The sequence below is a fragment of the Mytilus galloprovincialis genome, unplaced genomic scaffold (genome assembly GCF_965363235.1).
Source record: "Mytilus galloprovincialis unplaced genomic scaffold, xbMytGall1.hap1.1 HAP1_SCAFFOLD_121, whole genome shotgun sequence".
Classification (NCBI taxonomy): Eukaryota; Metazoa; Mollusca; class Bivalvia; order Mytilida; family Mytilidae; genus Mytilus; species Mytilus galloprovincialis.
Genome location: NW_027468055.1, coordinates 55,335 through 68,899, shown reverse-complemented (window position 1 = coordinate 68,899; position 13,565 = coordinate 55,335). Strand labels below are relative to the sequence as shown.

At 39.0% G+C, this 13,565-nt stretch overlaps 13 non-coding genes across 13 annotated transcripts; all 13 read left to right on the top strand.

The window, feature by feature from the left end:
* The first annotated feature begins 7,139 nt into the window (after positions 1-7,139).
* On the top strand, positions 7,140-7,223 carry Trnal-cag (transfer RNA leucine (anticodon CAG)). The gene has a single exon. It is a non-coding gene; the product is annotated as a tRNA-Leu (tRNA).
* A 326-nt stretch (positions 7,224-7,549) lies between these two features.
* Positions 7,550-7,633, top strand: Trnal-cag (transfer RNA leucine (anticodon CAG)). Its single transcript has one exon. It is a non-coding gene; the product is annotated as a tRNA-Leu (tRNA).
* A 326-nt stretch (positions 7,634-7,959) lies between these two features.
* Positions 7,960-8,043, top strand: Trnal-cag (transfer RNA leucine (anticodon CAG)). The gene has a single exon. It is a non-coding gene; the product is annotated as a tRNA-Leu (tRNA).
* A 736-nt stretch (positions 8,044-8,779) lies between these two features.
* Positions 8,780-8,863, top strand: Trnal-cag (transfer RNA leucine (anticodon CAG)). Its single transcript has one exon. It is a non-coding gene; the product is annotated as a tRNA-Leu (tRNA).
* A 326-nt stretch (positions 8,864-9,189) lies between these two features.
* Positions 9,190-9,273, top strand: Trnal-cag (transfer RNA leucine (anticodon CAG)). The gene has a single exon. It is a non-coding gene; the product is annotated as a tRNA-Leu (tRNA).
* Positions 9,274-9,599: 326 nt separating this feature from the next.
* Trnal-cag (transfer RNA leucine (anticodon CAG)) lies at positions 9,600-9,683 on the top strand. The gene has a single exon. It is a non-coding gene; the product is annotated as a tRNA-Leu (tRNA).
* A 326-nt stretch (positions 9,684-10,009) lies between these two features.
* On the top strand, positions 10,010-10,093 carry Trnal-cag (transfer RNA leucine (anticodon CAG)). The gene has a single exon. It is a non-coding gene; the product is annotated as a tRNA-Leu (tRNA).
* A 736-nt stretch (positions 10,094-10,829) lies between these two features.
* On the top strand, positions 10,830-10,913 carry Trnal-cag (transfer RNA leucine (anticodon CAG)). The gene has a single exon. It is a non-coding gene; the product is annotated as a tRNA-Leu (tRNA).
* A 736-nt stretch (positions 10,914-11,649) lies between these two features.
* On the top strand, positions 11,650-11,733 carry Trnal-cag (transfer RNA leucine (anticodon CAG)). Its single transcript has one exon. It is a non-coding gene; the product is annotated as a tRNA-Leu (tRNA).
* Positions 11,734-12,059: 326 nt separating this feature from the next.
* On the top strand, positions 12,060-12,143 carry Trnal-cag (transfer RNA leucine (anticodon CAG)). Its single transcript has one exon. It is a non-coding gene; the product is annotated as a tRNA-Leu (tRNA).
* A 326-nt stretch (positions 12,144-12,469) lies between these two features.
* Trnal-cag (transfer RNA leucine (anticodon CAG)) lies at positions 12,470-12,553 on the top strand. Its single transcript has one exon. It is a non-coding gene; the product is annotated as a tRNA-Leu (tRNA).
* Positions 12,554-12,879: 326 nt separating this feature from the next.
* Positions 12,880-12,963, top strand: Trnal-cag (transfer RNA leucine (anticodon CAG)). The gene has a single exon. It is a non-coding gene; the product is annotated as a tRNA-Leu (tRNA).
* Positions 12,964-13,289: 326 nt separating this feature from the next.
* Trnal-cag (transfer RNA leucine (anticodon CAG)) lies at positions 13,290-13,373 on the top strand. Its single transcript has one exon. It is a non-coding gene; the product is annotated as a tRNA-Leu (tRNA).
* Positions 13,374-13,565: the final 192 nt, after the last annotated feature.

The window sequence follows — 13,565 nt, the reverse complement described above, 5'->3', positions numbered from 1 at the left end:
AAGAATTTAAGTGTTTTTATCAAAGCCATTACTACAATTCTATCTATAAAAGCTTCATCTGATCCAACACTTGCCTATGCTTGACTTTAAAGATTTTTTGGGGGATGCTGAGATATAAAGTGACAAATTAGTGACACTTACGATGTCTTGTCAGGATGGCCGAGTGGTCTAAGGCGCTGCGTTCAGGTCGCAGTCTGGTTCTCCAGGCGTGGGTTCGAATCCCACTTCTGACAAATGGTATATTTTTAATGGCACCTATACATGTTATAGACATCGGACAGTTTAACCATTGCAAAATAGCTTGTACACAATAGCGCAAATTTGTAAATGTGCCAAAGCTGTTTTTAAGGATACAAAGCTCCTCAAAACTCGTTTCTGAACATGTTGAACGAGGATATTCTCTTAATTGACAAACAAGAAGTGTTTTTATCAAAGCCATTACTACAATTCTATCTATAAAAGCTTCATCTGATCCAACACTTGCCTATGCTTGACTTTAAAGATTTTTTGGGGGATGCTGAGATATAAAGTGACAAATTAGTGACACTTACGATGTCTTGTCAGGATGGCCGAGTGGTCTAAGGCGCTGCGTTCAGGTCGCAGTCTGGTTCTCCAGGCGTGGGTTCGAATCCCACTTCTGAAAAATGGTAAATTTTTAATGGCACCTATACATGTTATAGACATCGGACAGTTTAACCATTGCAAAATAGCTTGTACACAATAGCGCAAATTTGTAAATGTGCCAAAGCTGTTTTTAAGGATACAAAGCTCCTCAAAACTCGTTTCTGAACATGTTGAACGAGGATATTCTCTTAATTGACAAACAAGAAGTGTTTTTATCAAAGCCATTACTACAATTCTATCTATAAAAGCTTCATCTGATCCAACACTTGCCTATGCTTGACTTTAAAGATTTTTTGGGGGGTGCTGAGATATAAAGTGACAAATTAGTGACACGTACGATGTCTTGTCAGGATGGCCGAGTGGTCTAAGGCGCTGCGTTCAGGTCGCAGTCTGGTTCTCCAGGCGTGGGTTCGAATCCCACTTCTGACAAATGGTATATTTTTAATGGCACCTATACATGTTATAGACATCGGACAGTTTAACCATTGCAAAATAGCTTGTACACAATAGCGCAAATTTGTAAATGTGCCAAAGCTGTTTTTAAGGATACAAAGCTCCTCAAAACTCGTTTCTGAACATGTTGAACGAGGATATTCTCTTAATTGACAAACAAGAAGTGTTTTTATCAAAGCCATTACTACAATTCTATCTATAAAAGCTTCATCTGATCCAACACTTGCCTATGCTTGACTTTAAAGATTTTTTGGGGGATGCTGAGATATAAAGTGACAAATAAGTGACACTTACGATGTCTTGTCAGGATGGCCGAGTGGTCAAAGGCGCTGCGTTCAGGTCGCAGTCTGGTTCTCCAGGCGTGGGTTCGAATCCCACTTCTGACAAATGGTATATTTTTAATGGCACCTATACATGTTATAGACATCGGACAGTTTAACCATTGCAAAATAGCTTGTACACAATAGCGCAAATTTGTAAATGTGCCAAAGCTGTTTTTAAGGATACAAAGCTCCTCAAAACTCGTTTCTGAACATGTTGAACGAGGATATTCTCTTAATTGACAAACAAGAAGTGTTTTTATCAAAGCCATTACTACAATTCTATCTATAAAAGCTTCATCTGATCCAACACTTGCCTATGCTTGACTTTAAAGATTTTTTGGGGGATGCTGAGATATAAAGTGACAAATTAGTGACACTTACGATGTCTTGTCAGGATGGCCGAGTGGTCTAAGGCGCTGCGTTCAGGTCGCAGTCTGGTTCTCCAGGCGTGGGTTCGAATCCCAATATTTTTAATGGCACCTATACATGTTATAGACATCGGACAGTTTAACCATTGCAAAATAGCTTGTACACAATAGCGCAAATTTGTAAATGTGCCAAAGCTGTTTTTAAGGATACAAAGCTCCTCAAAACTCGTTTCTGAACATGTTGAACGAGGATATTCTCTTAATTGACAAACAAGAATTTAAGTGTTTTTATCAAAGCCATTACTACAATTCTATCTATAAAAGCTTCATCTGATCCAACACTTGCCTATGCTTGACTTTAAAGATTTTTTGGGGGATGCTGAGATATAAAGTGACAAATTAGTGACACTTACGATGTCTTGTCAGGATGGCCGAGTGGTCTAAGGCGCTGCGTTCAGGTCGCAGTCTGGTTCTCCAGGCGTGGGTTCGAATCCCACTTCTGACAAATGGTATATTTTTAATGGCACCTATACATGTTATAGACATCGGACAGTTTAACCATTGCAAAATAGCTTGTACACAATAGCGCAAATTTGTAAATGTGCCAAAGCTGTTTTTAAGGATACAAAGCTCCTCAAAACTCGTTTCTGAACATGTTGAACGAGGATATTCTCTTAATTGACAAACAAGAAGTGTTTTTATCAAAGCCATTACTACAATTCTATCTATAAAAGCTTCATCTGATCCAACACTTGCCTATGCTTGACTTTAAAGATTTTTTGGGGGATGCTGAGATATAAAGTGACAAATTAGTGACACTTACGATGTCTTGTCAGGATGGCCGAGTGGTCTAAGGCGCTGCGTTCAGGTCGCAGTCTGGTTCTCCAGGCGTGGGTTCGAATCCCACTTCTGACAAATGGTATATTTTTAATGGCACCTATACATGTTATAGACATCGGACAGTTTAACCATTGCAAAATAGCTTGTACACAATAGCGCAAATTTGTAAATGTGCCAAAGCTGTTTTTAAGGATACAAAGCTCCTCAAAACTCGTTTCTGAACATGTTGAACGAGGATATTCTCTTAATTGACAAACAAGAATTTAAGTGTTTTTATCAAAGCCATTACTACAATTCTATCTATAAAAGCTTCATCTGATCCAACACTTGCCTATGCTTGACTTTAAAGATTTTTTGGGGGATGCTGAGATATAAAGTGACAAATTAGTGACACTTACGATGTCTTGTCAGGATGGCCGAGTGGTCTAAGGCGCTGCGTTCAGGTCGCAGTCTGGTTCTCCAGGCGAGGGTTCGAATCCCACTTCTGACAAATGGTATATTTTTAATGGCACCTATACATGTTATAGACATCGGACAGTTTAACCATTGCAAAATAGCTTGTACACAATAGCGCAAATTTGTAAATGTGCCAAAGCTGTTTTTAAGGATACAAAGCTCCTCAAAACTCGTTTCTGAACATGTTGAACGAGGATATTCTCTTAATTGACAAACAAGAAGTGTTTTTATCAAAGCCATTACTACAATTCTATCTATAAAAGCTTCATCTGATCCAACACTTGCCTATGCTTGACTTTAAAGATTTTTTGGGGGATGCTGAGATATAAAGTGACAAATTAGTGACACTTACGATGTCTTGTCAGGATGGCCGAGTGGTCTAAGGCGCTGCGTTCAGGTCGCAGTCTGGTTCTCCAGGCGTGGGTTCGAATCCCACTTCTGACAAATGGTATATTTTTAATGGCACCTATACATGTTATAGACATCGGACAGTTTAACCATTGCAAAATAGCTTGTACACAATAGCGCAAATTTGTAAATGTGCCAAAGCTGTTTTTAAGGATACAAAGCTCCTCAAAACTCGTTTCTGAACATGTTGAACGAGGATATTCTCTTAATTGACAAACAAGAAGTGTTTTTATCAAAGCCATTACTACAATTCTATCTATAAAAGCTTCATCTGATCCAACACTTGCCTATGCTTGACTTTAAAGATTTTTTGGGGGATGCTGAGATATAAAGTGACAAATTAGTGACACTTACGATGTCTTGTCAGGATGGCCGAGTGGTCTAAGGCGCTGCGTTCAGGTCGCAGTCTGGTTCTCCAGGCGTGGGTTCGAATCCCACTTCTGACAAATGGTATATTTTTAATGGCACCTATACATGTTATAGACATCGGACAGTTTAACCATTGCAAAATAGCTTGTACACAATAGCGCAAATTTGTAAATGTGCCAAAGCTGTTTTTAAGGATACAAAGCTCCTCAAAACTCGTTTCTGAACATGTTGAACGAGGATATTCTCTTAATTGACAAACAAGAAGTGTTTTTATCAAAGCCATTACTACAATTCTATCTATAAAAGCTTCATCTGATCCAACACTTGCCTATGCTTGACTTTAAAGATTTTTTGGGGGATGCTGAGATATAAAGTGACAAATTAGTGACACTTACGATGTCTTGTCAGGATGGCCGAGTGGTCTAAGGCGCTGCGTTCAGGTCGCAGTCTGGTTCTCCAGGCGTGGGTTCGAATCCCACTTCTGACAAATGGTATATTTTTAATGGCACCTATACATGTTATAGACATCGGACAGTTTAACCATTGCAAAATAGCTTGTACACAATAGCGCAAATTTGTAAATGTGCCAAAGCTGTTTTTAAGGATACAAAGCTCCTCAAAACTCGTTTCTGAACATGTTGAACGAGGATATTCTCTTAATTGACAAACAAGAAGTGTTTTTATCAAAGCCATTACTACAATTCTATCTATAAAAGCTTCATCTGATCCAACACTTGCCTATGCTTGACTTTAAAGATTTTTTGGGGGATGCTGAGATATAAAGTGACAAATTAGTGACACTTACGATGTCTTGTCAGGATGGCCGAGTGGTCTAAGGCGCTGCGTTCAGGTCGCAGTCTGGTTCTCCAGGCGTGGGTTCGAATCCCACTTCTGACAAATGGTATATTTTTAATGGCACCTATACATGTTATAGACATCGGACAGTTTAACCATTGCAAAATAGCTTGTACACAATAGCGCAAATTTGTAAATGTGCCAAAGCTGTTTTTAAGGATACAAAGCTCCTCAAAACTCGTTTCTGAACATGTTGAACGAGGATATTCTCTTAATTGACAAACAAGAAGTGTTTTTATCAAAGCCATTACTACAATTCTATCTATAAAAGCTTCATCTGATCCAACACTTGCCTATGCTTGACTTTAAAGATTTTTTGGGGGATGCTGAGATATAAAGTGACAAATTAGTGACACTTACGATGTCTTGTCAGGATGGCCGAGTGGTCTAAGGCGCTGCGTTCAGGTCGCAGTCTGGTTCTCCAGGCGTGGGTTCGAATCCCACTTCTAACAAATGGTATATTTTTAATGGCACCTATACATGTTATAGACATCGGACAGTTTAACCATTGCAAAATAGCTTGTACACAATAGCGCAAATTTGTAAATGTGCCAAAGCTGTTTTTAAGGATACAAAGCTCCTCAAAACTCGTTTCTGAACATGTTGAACGAGGATATTCTCTTAATTGACAAACAAGAATTTAAGTGTTTTTATCAAAGCCATTACTACAATTCTATCTATAAAAGCTTCATCTGATCCAACACTTGCCTATGCTTGACTTTAAAGATTTTTTGGGGGATGCTGAGATATAAAGTGACAAATTAGTGACACTTACGATGTCTTGTCAGGATGGCCGAGTGGTCTAAGGCGCTGCGTTCAGGTCGCAGTCTGGTTCTCCAGGCGTGGGTTCGAATCCCACTTCTAACAAATGGTATATTTTTAATGGCACCTATACATGTTATAGACATCGGACAGTTTAACCATTGCAAAATAGCTTGTACACAATAGCGCAAATTTGTAAATGTGCCAAAGCTGTTTTTAAGGATACAAAGCTCCTCAAAACTCGTTTCTGAACATGTTGAACGAGGATATTCTCTTAATTGACAAACAAGAATTTAAGTGTTTTTATCAAAGCCATTACTACAATTCTATCTATAAAAGCTTCATCTGATCCAACACTTGCCTATGCTTGACTTTAAAGATTTTTTGGGGGATGCTGAGATATAAAGTGACAAATTAGTGACACTTACGATGTCTTGTCAGGATGGCCGAGTGGTCTAAGGCGCTGCGTTCAGGTCGCAGTCTGGTTCTCCAGGCGAGGGTTCGAATCCCACTTCTGACAAATGGTATATTTTTAATGGCACCTATACATGTTATAGACATCGGACAGTTTAACCATTGCAAAATAGCTTGTACACAATAGCGCAAATTTGTAAATGTGCCAAAGCTGTTTTTAAGGATACAAAGCTCCTCAAAACTCGTTTCTGAACATGTTGAACGAGGATATTCTCTTAATTGACAAACAAGAAGTGTTTTTATCAAAGCCATTACTACAATTCTATCTATAAAAGCTTCATCTGATCCAACACTTGCCTATGCTTGACTTTAAAGATTTTTTGGGGGATGCTGAGATATAAAGTGACAAATTAGTGACACTTACGATGTCTTGTCAGGATGGCCGAGTGGTCTAAGGCGCTGCGTTCAGGTCGCAGTCTGGTTCTCCAGGCGTGGGTTCGAATCCCACTTCTGACAAATGGTATATTTTTAATGGCACCTATACATGTTATAGACATCGGACAGTTTAACCATTGCAAAATAGCTTGTACACAATAGCGCAAATTTGTAAATGTGCCAAAGCTGTTTTTAAGGATACAAAGCTCCTCAAAACTCGTTTCTGAACATGTTGAACGAGGATATTCTCTTAATTGACAAACAAGAAGTGTTTTTATCAAAGCCATTACTACAATTCTATCTATAAAAGCTTCATCTGATCCAACACTTGCCTATGCTTGACTTTAAAGATTTTTTGGGGGATGCTGAGATATAAAGTGACAAATTAGTGACACTTACGATGTCTTGTCAGGATGGCCGAGTGGTCTAAGGCGCTGCGTTCAGGTCGCAGTCTGGTTCTCCACAGTCTGGTTCTCCAGGCGTGGGTTCGAATCCCACTTCTGACAAATGGTATATTTTTAATGGCACCTATACATGTTATAGACATCGGACAGTTTAACCATTGCAAAATAGCTTGTACACAATAGCGCAAATTTGTAAATGTGCCAAAGCTGTTTTTAAGGATACAAAGCTCCTCAAAACTCGTTTCTGAACATGTTGAACGAGGATATTCTCTTAATTGACAAACAAGAAGTGTTTTTATCAAAGCCATTACTACAATTCTATCTATAAAAGCTTCATCTGATCCAACACTTGCCTATGCTTGACTTTAAAGATTTGTTGGGGGATGCTGAGATATAAAGTGACAAATTAGTGACACTTACGATGTCTTGTCAGGATGGCCGAGTGGTCTAAGGCGCTGCGTTCAGGTCGCAGTCTGGTTCTCCAGGCGTGGGTTCGAATCCCACTTCTGACAAATGGTATATTTTTAATGGCACCTATACATGTTATAGACATCGGACAGTTTAACCATTGCAAAATAGCTTGTACACAATAGCGCAAATTTGTAAATGTGCCAAAGCTGTTTTTAAGGATACAAAGCTCCTCAAAACTCGTTTCTGAACATGTTGAACGAGGATATTCTCTTAATTGACAAACAAGAAGTGTTTTTATCAAAGCCATTACTACAATTCTATCTATAAAAGCTTCATCTGATCCAACACTTGCCTATGCTTGACTTTAAAGATTTGTTGGGGGATGCTGAGATATAAAGTGACAAATTAGTGACACTTACGATGTCTTGTCAGGATGGCCGAGTGGTCTAAGGCGCTGCGTTCAGGTCGCAGTCTGGTTCTCCAGGCGTGGGTTCGAATCCCACTTCTGACAAATGGTATATTTTTAATGGCACCTATACATGTTATAGACATCGGACAGTTTAACCATTGCAAAATAGCTTGTACACAATAGCGCAAATTTGTAAATGTGCCAAAGCTGTTTTTAAGGATACAAAGCTCCTCAAAACTCGTTTCTGAACATGTTGAACGAGGATATTCTCTTAATTGACAAACAAGAAGTGTTTTTATCAAAGCCATTACTACAATTCTATCTATAAAAGCTTCATCTGATCCAACACTTGCCTATGCTTGACTTTAAAGATTTTTTGGGGGATGCTGAGATATAAAGTGACAAATTAGTGACACTTACGATGTCTTGTCAGGATGGCCGAGTGGTCTAAGGCGCTGCGTTCAGGTCGCAGTCTGGTTCTCCAGGCGTGGGTTCGAATCCCACTTCTGACAAATGGTATATTTTTAATGGCACCTATACATGTTATAGACATCGGACAGTTTAACCATTGCAAAATAGCTTGTACACAATAGCGCAAATTTGTAAATGTGCCAAAGCTGTTTTTAAGGATACAAAGCTCCTCAAAACTCGTTTCTGAACATGTTGAACGAGGATATTCTCTTAATTGACAAACAAGAAGTGTTTTTATCAAAGCCATTACTACAATTCTATCTATAAAAGCTTCATCTGATCCAACACTTGCCTATGCTTGACTTTAAAGATTTGTTGGGGGATGCTGAGATATAAAGTGACAAATTAGTGACACTTACGATGTCTTGTCAGGATGGCCGAGTGGTCTAAGGCGCTGCGTTCAGGTCGCAGTCTGGTTCTCCAGGCGTGGGTTCGAATCCCACTTCTAACAAATGGTATATTTTTAATGGCACCTATACATGTTATAGACATCGGACAGTTTAACCATTGCAAAATAGCTTGTACACAATAGCGCAAATTTGTAAATGTGCCAAAGCTGTTTTTAAGGATACAAAGCTCCTCAAAACTCGTTTCTGAACATGTTGAACGAGGATATTCTCTTAATTGACAAACAAGAAGTGTTTTTATCAAAGCCATTACTACAATTCTATCTATAAAAGCTTCATCCGATCCAACTCTTGCCTATGCTTGACTTTAAAGATTTTTTGGGGGGTGCTGAGATATAAAGTGACAAATTAGTGACACTTACGATGTCTTGTCAGGATGGCCGAGTGGTCTAAGGCGCTGCGTTCAGGTCGCAGTCTGGTTCTCCAGGCGTGGGTTCGAATCCCACTTCTGACAAATGGTATATTTTTAATGGCACCTATACATGTTATAGACATCGGACAGTTTAACCATTGCAAAATAGCTTGTACACAATAGCGCAAATTTGTAAATGTGCCAAAGCTGTTTTTAAGGATACAAAGCTCCTCAAAACTCGTTTCTGAACATGTTGAACGAGGATATTCTCTTAATTGACAAACAAGAAGTGTTTTTATCAAAGCCTTTACTACAATTCTATCTATAAAAGCTTCATCTGATCCAACACTTGCCTATGCTTGACTTTAAAGATTTTTTGGGGGATGCTGAGATATAAAGTGACAAATTAGTGACACTTACGATGTCTTGTCAGGATGGCCGAGTGGTCTAAGGCGCTGCGTTCAGGTCGCAGTCTGGTTCTCCAGGCGTGGGTTCGAATCCCACTTCTGACAAATGGTATATTTTTAATGGCACCTATACATGTTATAGACATCGGACAGTTTAACCATTGCAAAATAGCTTGTACACAATAGCGCAAATTTGTAAATGTGCCAAAGCTGTTTTTAAGGATACAAAGCTCCTCAAAACTCGTTTCTGAACATGTTGAACGAGGATATTCTCTTAATTGACAAACAAGAAGTGTTTTTATCAAAGCCATTACTACAATTCTATCTATAAAAGCTTCATCTGATCCAACACTTGCCTATGCTTGACTTTAAAGATTTTTTGGGGGATGCTGAGATATAAAGTGACAAATTAGTGACACTTACGATGTCTTGTCAGGATGGCCGAGTGGTCTAAGGCGCTGCGTTCAGGTCGCAGTCTGGTTCTCCAGGCGTGGGTTCGAATCCCACTTCTGACAAATGGTATATTTTTAATGGCACCTATACATGTTATAGACATCGGACAGTTTAACCATTGCAAAATAGCTTGTACACAATAGCGCAAATTTGTAAATGTGCCAAAGCTGTTTTTAAGGATACAAAGCTCCTCAAAACTCGTTTCTGAACATGTTGAACGAGGATATTCTCTTAATTGACAAACAAGAAGTGTTTTTATCAAAGCCATTACTACAATTCTATCTATAAAAGCTTCATCTGATCCAACACTTGCCTATGCTTGACTTTAAAGATTTTTTGGGGGATGCTGAGATATAAAGTGACAAATTAGTGACACTTACGATGTCTTGTCAGGATGGCCGAGTGGTCTAAGGCGCTGCGTTCAGGTCGCAGTCTGGTTCTCCAGGCGTGGGTTCGAATCCCACTTCTGACAAATGGTATATTTTTAATGGCACCTATACATGTTATAGACATCGGACAGTTTAACCATTGCAAAATAGCTTGTACACAATAGCGCAAATTTGTAAATGTGCCAAAGCTGTTTTTAAGGATACAAAGCTCCTCAAAACTCGTTTCTGAACATGTTGAACGAGGATATTCTCTTAATTGACAAACAAGAAGTGTTTTTATCAAAGCCATTACTACAATTCTATCTATAAAAGCTTCATCTGATCCAACACTTGCCTATGCTTGACTTTAAAGATTTGTTGGGGGATGCTGAGATATAAAGTGACAAATTAGTGACACTTACGATGTCTTGTCAGGATGGCCGAGTGGTCTAAGGCGCTGCGTTCAGGTCGCAGTCTGGTTCTCCAGGCGTGGGTTCGAATCCCACTTCTAACAAATGGTATATTTTTAATGGCACCTATACATGTTATAGACATCGGACAGTTTAACCATTGCAAAATAGCTTGTACACAATAGCGCAAATTTGTAAATGTGCCAAAGCTGTTTTTAAGGATACAAAGCTCCTCAAAACTCGTTTCTGAACATGTTGAACGAGGATATTCTCTTAATTGACAAACAAGAAGTGTTTTTATCAAAGCCATTACTACAATTCTATCTATAAAAGCTTCATCCGATCCAACTCTTGCCTATGCTTGACTTTAAAGATTTTTTGGGGGGTGCTGAGATATAAAGTGACAAATTAGTGACACTTACGATGTCTTGTCAGGATGGCCGAGTGGTCTAAGGCGCTGCGTTCAGGTCGCAGTCTGGTTCTCCAGGCGTGGGTTCGAATCCCACTTCTGACAAATGGTATATTTTTAATGGCACCTATACATGTTATAGACATCGGACAGTTTAACCATTGCAAAATAGCTTGTACACAATAGCGCAAATTTGTAAATGTGCCAAAGCTGTTTTTAAGGATACAAAGCTCCTCAAAACTCGTTTCTGAACATGTTGAACGAGGATATTCTCTTAATTGACAAACAAGAAGTGTTTTTATCAAAGCCATTACTACAATTCTATCTATAAAAGCTTCATCTGATCCAACACTTGCCTATGCTTGACTTTAAAGATTTGTTGGGGGATGCTGAGATATAAAGTGACAAATTAGTGACACTTACGATGTCTTGTCAGGATGGCCGAGTGGTCTAAGGCGCTGCGTTCAGGTCGCAGTCTGGTTCTCCAGGCGTGGGTTCGAATCCCACTTCTAACAAATGGTATATTTTTAATGGCACCTATACATGTTATAGACATCGGACAGTTTAACCATTGCAAAATAGCTTGTACACAATAGCGCAAATTTGTAAATGTGCCAAAGCTGTTTTTAAGGATACAAAGCTCCTCAAAACTCGTTTCTGAACATGTTGAACGAGGATATTCTCTTAATTGACAAACAAGAAGTGTTTTTATCAAAGCCATTACTACAATTCTATCTATAAAAGCTTCATCCGATCCAACTCTTGCCTATGCTTGACTTTAAAGATTTTTTGGGGGGTGCTGAGATATAAAGTGACAAATTAGTGACACTTACGATGTCTTGTCAGGATGGCCGAGTGGTCTAAGGCGCTGCGTTCAGGTCGCAGTCTGGTTCTCCAGGCGTGGGTTCGAATCCCACTTCTGACAAATGGTATATTTTTAATGGCACCTATACATGTTATAGACATCGGACAGTTTAACCATTGCAAAATAGCTTGTACACAATAGCGCAAATTTGTAAATGTGCCAAAGCTGTTTTTAAGGATACAAAGCTCCTCAAAACTCGTTTCTGAACATGTTGAACGAGGATATTCTCTTAATTGACAAACAAGAAGTGTTTTTATCAAAGCCTTTACTACAATTCTATCTATAAAAGCTTCATCTGATCCAACACTTGCCTATGCTTGACTTTAAAGATTTTTTGGGGGATGCTGAGATATAAAGTGACAAATTAGTGACACTTACGATGTCTTGTCAGGATGGCCGAGTGGTCTAAGGCGCTGCGTTCAGGTCGCAGTCTGGTTCTCCAGGCGTGGGTTCGAATCCCACTTCTGACAAATGGTATATTTTTAATGGCACCTATACATGTTATAGACATCGGACAGTTTAACCATTGCAAAATAGCTTGTACACAATAGCGCAAATTTGTAAATGTGCCAAAGCTGTTTTTAAGGATACAAAGCTCCTCAAAACTCGTTTCTGAACATGTTGAACGAGGATATTCTCTTAATTGACAAACAAGAAGTGTTTTTATCAAAGCCATTACTACAATTCTATCTATAAAAGCTTCATCCGATCCAACTCTTGCCTATGCTTGACTTTAAAGATTTTTTGGGGGGTGCTGAGATATAAAGTGACAAATTAGTGACACTTACGATGTCTTGTCAGGATGGCCGAGTGGTCTAAGGCGCTGCGTTCAGGTCGCAGTCTGGTTCTCCAGGCGTGGGTTCGAATCCCACTTCTGACAAATGGTATATTTTTAATGGCACCTATACATGTTATAGACATCGGACAGTTTAACCATTGCAAAATAGCTTGTACACAATAGCGCAAATTTGTAAATGTGCCAAAGCTGTTTTTAAGGATACAAAGCTCCTCAAAACTCGTTTCTGAACATGTTGAACGAGGATATTCTCTTAATTGACAAACAAGAAGTGTTTTTATCAAAGCCTTTACTACAATTCTATCTATAAAAGCTTCATCTGATCCAACACTTGCCTATGCTTGACTTTAAAGATTTTTTGGGGGATGCTGAGATATAAAGTGACAAATTAGTGACACTTACGATGTCTTGTCAGGATGGCCGAGTGGTCTAAGGCGCTGCGTTCAGGTCGCAGTCTGGTTCTCCAGGCGTGGGTTCGAATCCCACTTCTGACAAATGGTATATTTTTAATGGCACCTATACATGTTATAGACATCGGACAGTTTAACCATTGCAAAATAGCTTGTACACAATAGCGCAAATTTGTAAATGTGCCAAAGCTGTTTTTAAGGATACAAAGCTCCTCAAAACTCGTTTCTGAACATGTTGAACGAGGATATTCTCTTAATTGACAAACAAGAAGTGTTTTTATCAAAGCCATTACTACAATTCTATCTATAAAAGCTTCATCTGATCCAACACTTGCCTATGCTTGACTTTAAAGATTTTTTGGGGGATGCTGAGATATAAAGTGACAAATTAGTGACACTTACGATGTCTTGTCAGGATGGCCGAGTGGTCTAAGGCGCTGCGTTCAGGTCGCAGTCTGGTTCTCCAGGCGTGGGTTCGAATCCCACTTCTGACAAATGGTATATTTTTAATGGCACCTATACATGTTATAGACATCGGACAGTTTAACCATTGCAAAATAGCTTGTACACAATAGCGCAAATTTGTAAATGTGCCAAAGCTGTTTTTAAGGATACAAAGCTCCTCAAAACTCGTTTCTGAACATGTTGAACGAGGATATTCTCTTAATTGACAAACAAGAAGTGTT